This window comes from Magnolia sinica, chromosome 13 (genome assembly GCF_029962835.1).
Source record: "Magnolia sinica isolate HGM2019 chromosome 13, MsV1, whole genome shotgun sequence".
NCBI classification, from domain to species: Eukaryota; Viridiplantae; Streptophyta; class Magnoliopsida; order Magnoliales; family Magnoliaceae; genus Magnolia; species Magnolia sinica.
In genome coordinates, this window is record NC_080585.1 from 22,581,751 (window position 1) to 22,589,468 (window position 7,718).

Sequence of the window (7,718 nt, forward strand, 5' to 3'; positions counted from 1 at the left end):
AAGATATTGGTTTCATAAACATACCTTCCTTGCCACCAATCACACTTCGTTGGGTCATTTCATCAAACACTTGGTGCGCAACATGGAGTCACTGAACTGGTTCGATTCGAGTTTGATTCGAACTGGGTTTGATCCGAGTCGAGTTGAACTGGGGCTAGCTCGAACTCGGCTGGAACTCATTTTCGAACTAAAAAAATCAGCTCAACTCGTCTCAAGCTCAACTTTGAACCGAGTCAATTCGAGCTTTTTCAAGTCGAGTCAAGCGAGCTAACCGGGCTAGCTCGGTTCGTGTACACCTCTAATGGCACATGAACTCATGCTCAGCTGGAGGAAGGTTTTACGCATCTCTTTCCACTGTTTCATATGATGTAGTCCGCCTGAGTATTTTATCTATCTGATCTTTGGAATCCTATCATACCGTGGCCTTGGAAACCGATGGACGGAGTAGATTTGTCACGGAAATATCAGTGAGCCCAGCTTCCGACCACGGGAACTTCCTGTGGCCGGCGGAGGCAATTCGCGTCCGTCCTGGGGTAGGGAACATTATTCACCGGCAGAATACGTGTCAGGGATCAGTGTATATGTAACACGTGCTAAAGATCCGAACCATTCATCAGAGCAGGCTCTGGTATGTCATGTGCCCAAAACCAGGGTAGCATGTTCATCATGAGCCGCACGTGTAAGTTGAGCTTTTACTTTTGGTCTTCTTTTTGACGGCCCGTAGTGGACCAACAATAGGTTTGATGACATGTTCCTGCTGATGGATGGCCCAGATCTCTGAAAATAATAGCATAGATACCGATCCCTTACACGTATTCCACCCCCTTATGGGAAGCGGATTAGGTGAGACCCTAGATCTAGCAAGGTGGGTGGGTCCCTGACTGTGGGGCTGACAGTGATGTATGTGTCTTAAATCCATACCGTCCAACCATTTTGAAAGCTTATTGTAGGCCATGATCCAAAAAATGAAGCCGACTAAAATCTTAGGTCAACCGTACCACAGGAAACAGTACTGATTCAACCCTACCATTAAAAACTTCATGGATTCCACTTGAATGTTTATTTGCCATCCAACCTGTTGATAATGTACTAAAAACTAAGTGAAGTGACCACACAAATATCATTTTGACCCAAAGCTTTTGTAGGTTACAAAAAGTTTTTACTAGTCAATCACCACTATTTCCTTAACTATGGCCCAACTGGGATTTGGAGCTGCATCAATTTCTTAGATCATGCCTTAAAATAAGCTTTCAATAAAGATGGACGGCGTGCATGTAGTCACATACATCAAAATGGGCCTCACAGTCAGGGGTCCTACCTCCGTTGGTGGATAAGGGTCTCACCTAACCCACCCTTAAGGTAAGTAGCAGCTCACTAAATGACAGCCAATTATTTAATGCTCTAATAGAGCGTGAGATAGTTAGGACGTGGATTACTAGCTGAGTAGTTTGTGGGGCCCAACTTGATGTATATTTCTTGAGTCGGGATCCCCTATTATCAGGTCAACAGAGAATTCCTGTTACCCTAATAGTTTGGCATCCGAAGCTGTTTTTTATTATTTTTATTTTTTTAGCGAGTGGGGACGTGGACCAATGAGAATTAGGGTATCAGGATTTCTCTGTTGACCTAATAACAGAGGATCCGGACTCATATTTCCTATTCACGTCGTCCCATTTCCGAGTTCATTATATGGCATGAGCTCAAAATAAAAGAATATCCTAAGCTCGAGTGGACCATGAGTTGGTAGGGGCTGCCTGGTGAACAGCTTGGATCTCAAGCATATTTACCTGTACATAGAGCTGGGCATGCGGACCGGATTGGGTCCTACTCGACTCATGATCGAAATTTGGAGGGCCAAATCCGAACTTGATCAGTTTTGAATCCGAGTCCGAGTCATTAGACCCGAATAGATCCTAATCCCTCCTGGCCTGACCCAATCCGAGTCCGTCTCGGTCAGGACAACCAAGTCGGATCGGATTGGGCAAGGGCCGGATCGTCATTTTTTTCAACAGTGTTGAAATCATTATTCCCACTGTTTCTTACGGTGTGATCTACTTAATTATTAGATATATTTAAAATTTAGCATCAATCCCTAAGATCATCTGAAAAAACTGATGGACGGTTTCGATAAACCAGAAAAATACAAGACGAGCCCACATAGTTTACTCAGATAACTCTGTACGAAATCTACTTCTAACTCCATAAGTACTTGTTGTCTATAGGCTATCCTTCCTACCAGCTATACAGCTGCTCTATGTACAGCTATAGCTCCTACCAGCTATACAGCTCTTGCAAGTACTACAGGGTTCGTGAAAATTAATTAGTAAAGAACTTTGCTTCAACAGGCCACTTGTTCCATGCATTGTGGCTGTGGCACCTGATGAGCGGATCAGCCTTATTTAATTCTTTTCTGCATAGATTCATGGTAGGGCCCAGGTGATGGACGGTTTGGATCTCATACATTTAGGCTGTCTTCATACATGTGCTGCGTGAAAGTGAGCTGGGTTACACTCACGTGGTATTAGCAAACGCAATGTAGTCTGTATTCCCTCTGGATGTTTGCGCCTCTACATGCCGGCGTATTACAATCAGGGCTTGTTTAATTTCCCATTGCACTGGTAAATACCAGGGAAAAGAGTTATAATCATTTCCCTGTGTATTTATACGGCACCTGATTTGACTACTTACTTTTTGACATGGTAATCGAAAACATTGCAAAATATATATGGCTCTTACTGTGATGCATTTCACTTATCATCACCGTTAATCTATTATGCCTTTTGAATTTATAGTATGACCAAAAAAATAAAGTATATTTAAAACTCAAGTAGACCACACCATTCGAAAACAGGAATCGAATACTTACCATTAAAAACTTTGTGAGGCCACTGTTTCTTTTGGTGTGGGCCACCTGAGTGTTGGATCATCTTCATTTTTTGTCTCATGCCTCAAAATATTGTGGTAAACACATGAACGGAATTGATATACCATATACATTACTTGAGGTTCAAAAATTTTAAATAGCTATTTGAACCATTTCGCATTGCAAAAGTTTCCCTGGATTTTCAAAGGGAGGAAAAGGTAAAAATTACTCATTTCCTGGGTATTTACCCAAGCTCTTGGAAATCAAACACACCCTAAAGGTAAGTTGAGAGACTACACGCTGGATTTAGAATCCTATCAATGATCCAAACTGTTTATTTGATAGGACTGCTGTTGGACAGGGGATTCACAAAATAACTCTCAGTCTGAAAATCTAAAGACTTTAATTCTAAAAAGATTATGTTAACTGTCCATATCAAAAGGAAAAGAGTTAAAATACTCCAACCTCTACTTGTTGTCCATCCACCATCGAAAGAAACGCACATCATATAAACGGTTTGGATCATTTGAAGATAACCCAAATTCAAGGCTAGACTCCCGACATATTTTATTTGAATACATTGGGATGTAATTGAGCGTTTCTAGATTTGATGGTTATCTTAAGTCGGCGATGTACTTTGCCTGAGAAATTTACTCTATGTGAATCCAACTATAGGCTATAGCTCCTACCAGCTATATAGCTGCTCTGTACGTGTCGTACGAAGACGAGCACTGACACTCCTCGAGCTCCGAGTTGTACGAACGGTCTAAAGGAGATCAAAGTTACATGGCTCCATAGTGATGTATTTAGTAAATCTATACCATTCATCTGTTTTTAGAGTTCATTTTAGAGCATTATCCAAAAAATGAATAATATCCAAAGATCATCTGGACCACACCATAAATAGAAGCGGAGATAATGATTTTCACCGTTGAACAATTTATACGGCCCACCATAGCATTTATTTTCATCCAATCTATTCGTAAGGTCACAAATACCTCAATGAAGAGGAAAAACAAATTTCATATTAATCCAAAACTTTTGTGAACCCAAGAAGGGTTTCAATGGTAGATGTTCAATCCCCCACTGCTTTCCGTAGTGTGGTCCACTTAATAGTTAGATATGTCTTATTTTTTGTCTCAAGCGTTAATACGATATTCTCAAATGGATGGACGGTTTGGATATAACACATACCTTGTAATTAGACTCACAGAACTTGCTAACGTTACACCTGCAAATCCACTTCGTACACCAGCCAATACGCTTCCGTCATGTAAACGGCTGTATTGCAACCATTCCTGCTACGACTCTCTCTGTCTTTCTCTATTCCGTACATAGCTTTATACCATTTCTCAATGTATTTCCCTCTCTGACAGAGAAATCCCATAGAGCTCCAAAACCCAACGGCTCTCCATGTATATTTCTCCCCAACAGAGAAATCCCATAAAAGCTCCAAAACCCAGCGCAAGACATCTAGCTAGCCTTCTTCTTGCCTTCTTCTTCAACAAAAAGGGAGAGACAGATATAGGGAGAGACAAATATATAGAGAGATAAAGAGAGATAGAGAAATAGAGTTGGGGCTCAGGTGTACATTTGGTGGGGTTTTTTGGCGCCAAATGAAAAGCCAAAGATGCGTGGAGAAAGAATTTTTCAAAATCGAGGGATATTTACATCCTGGGTCGGGTCGGTTCGGACCCTTTTGGTTCGGATTTTCAGATCGGCTCTGTTCGGATACACCCCTATCCGAATCCGACCCGAAAAATGATCAGATCTGAATGGATAGATTCGATCAGGGCCGATCTAGGCCGTCGGTTCTGTTCGGAACGGTACCGAATCGGGTGGGATCGGGTCGAATCCACTGGATCGAGTCCAACTTGCCCACCTCTACTTGTACACTAATGCATGGTGTGACACATGTAGGGCTGTACATGAACCGACTTAGTCAAAATTGAGTTCTTCAAAACTGAGTTCAAGCCTAGTCGAGCGGATTTTTTGAGTTCGAAAAATGTTCAAGCTTCCCAAGCTCGACTCGACTCAAATCGAACCCCAACTCGAATCGAATTCAAATTGAACTAGTTTGGTGACTTGATTAATTTGATATTGATGTCGCTCACCAAGTGTTTTGATGAAATGACACAATAAAGTGTGGGCTAGTGGCAAGGAAGGTATGTATATGAAACAAATACCATTTTTTTTCTTGATTTTGATATTGGCTATAAGGTGTTTGATGAAATATTGTAAACATCTGTTGTTGTTTTACATATAGTAAGAAATTGAAAGTACACTCCATGTATTTGTGAAAATGCTGCACAGGCTCGATCTTAGCTTAAATTGCTGAGCCATTGGCCGAACCGAGTCAAACTGGCTAGTTAAGCACGTGGATCAAGTTGAGCCGAGTTCAAGCTAGGTCAGCTAGTGGCCGAGCTGAGTCAAGCTGTGCAAAGCTCGACTCGGCTGGACTTGTGTACACCTCTAAGGTCCGCATGCAATTTTTACATAGCCATATGCAAATTGACTCTAGGGAGGATGAGTGTGATTTTTCATCTATAACCGGTCCATGATAGTCTTACAATAGGGTAGCCCTATTGTTCCCGCCAACATGCCACACGTGTTGATTGTCGAATATCCTATCAGTATGAAAAGGTGGGTCCCACAATAATATCGCCTGACCTGTAAATCAGACTGATGCATTTCTCAATTGAGTGGCAATATCAAAATCAATGGATAACAAATGGTATTACTTAGTATATTCGTGTGGCGCACTCAATGAGTGAAAAGGCAACCGTTTCATATCAGATCATAACAATCATGCGGCCCACCTTTTGCACGGATTGGACATTCTACATATTTTATATATTGGTGGGAAAGAAATGGCTTCATCATACGCTGTATCTTTTATATATATATAAAATGTATGTGAAGTAAAGAGCCGGCCTATATATATATTGGAATGTTCACCCCGCACACTTTTTTTTATGTGAGCACCCATGTGCACCTTTGCACAGTATTTTATGCACCAAATCTGAACCGTACACGTGATGCGGCACCCCTTGAAACTCTCTGTGTCCAATTTTCAGCCATCCAAAACTTTAGTGGGTCATAGCGAAGAGAAATGCAAATCAAGGGAGGAAACTATTTCCTTTTGCCATGGTCCACCAGAATTTTGTATCGGGCTGAAACTCGGACCTATAAGGTTTCAAGGGGTCCCGCATCACAAGGACAGTTCAAATTTTGTGCGGCATAAGACACGCGTACAAAGGTGCGCACGGATGCTCACACAAGAAGGTGCGCAGGCAAGCATTGCTCTGGGATTTTCATTTCTGCTGTAATCCACCGTTGATTTGTGGACAAGAATAGACTTAGGAGAGATACAGGAGCGTTATCTATGGTCTCTTTAACGAGAACATGGAAGGCCAAGGATCGGACCAAAGTCACTTGCATGAGAAGAGGAAGCCCAAGTATAATGTGCAATGAGAGTTATTTGATAAGAAAATACTTTTAATACTCTTACAAAGTGTGATTGATGATACACAAGCAGTTTTTACATTAAAATAAGCATCAAAGTATACTTATACACTATCTGGGTTCAAGATTTTTATTATAATTTTATAAAAAAGTTCAATGATTATCTTCTTTTTTAATACATTTATATTTCACTGACAATTCTTATATTCAGTTTAATTATGGTAAAATCATAATGATAACATATTTACTTTACAATACTAAGGTAATTAGCGAAATTGTCGGGATTCAGACACCCTAACAAACTCATATCAATCATAGCTATTAGAAATTCAGATCTAATATCACTATCAATTTACGAGCTTTATGGAAGCACGTATAATGAAGATATAACAATTGAATAAACAGAATAATCAAACAATAAGGCAATCAACCACAAAACACAATGATATTTACTTGAAAAACCCTTGTGGGAACAAACCACAACACAAAGCAACAAAAATACATTATAATCAAATCCTTAGAGATTACACCACTCTTCTTTTTTTCTTTTTCTTTTTTTAATTACAGACGAAACTCGCATATTTCCTTATGATGTGCACCTCTAAGAAACTCTAGATCCCTTAAGAAAATCTATTCCCAAACCCTTACAAGTGTAGAAACCCTCTCCCTTAGCAAAATCATTGCTCCTTGAGAGAAAACACTTGTCGATACAAGCCCTAATTCAAAATTAGGCTTAAATACCATTTACTTATGCAAAAAATGTGCAAACCGTCAGTCGCCCCTTCGGTCAATCAAAATAATCCCCAATCAACTGGGAACATCATAGGCTCAACTAGCTCCACCTGCACCGACAATTTCTCAGTCTCACCATGTTTTTTCTCACTTCTCTGCAGCTTCCTTGTTGGCCTTCAACATTAATGTCTCATTGAAGATAACATCTCTATTAATGACAACATTATATGAAACTGAATCCCAAAGCTTGTAGCCATTGGCATGTTTTTCATATCCGAAAAAGATGCACTTCACAAACTTTGGATCCAACTTCGACCTTTGTCCACTCTGCATGTGAACATATGTCAGACACTCAAAGATCCTTAATCTTGAGTAATCGACGTCCATGTCTGTCCATACTTCCTTTACAACCTTAGGGCGTGTTTGGATTCACGGTTTCGAGTGTATAGTATCGTATTAGTGGGGTTGATGGGACATGTCCCTTGCTTGAAAACGAACGGCGGGCGATGCATTCAACGCGCGCTAATACGTCCGAGAACCACTTTGCATCATTGATGGGATTATACCGCGCAATCGGCTGGACGTTCAGTCAGACGTAAACAGGAAGAAAGCATTTTCTTCTTTCACTGTGTTGCTGTATGGCCGTCTTTTGACAAAT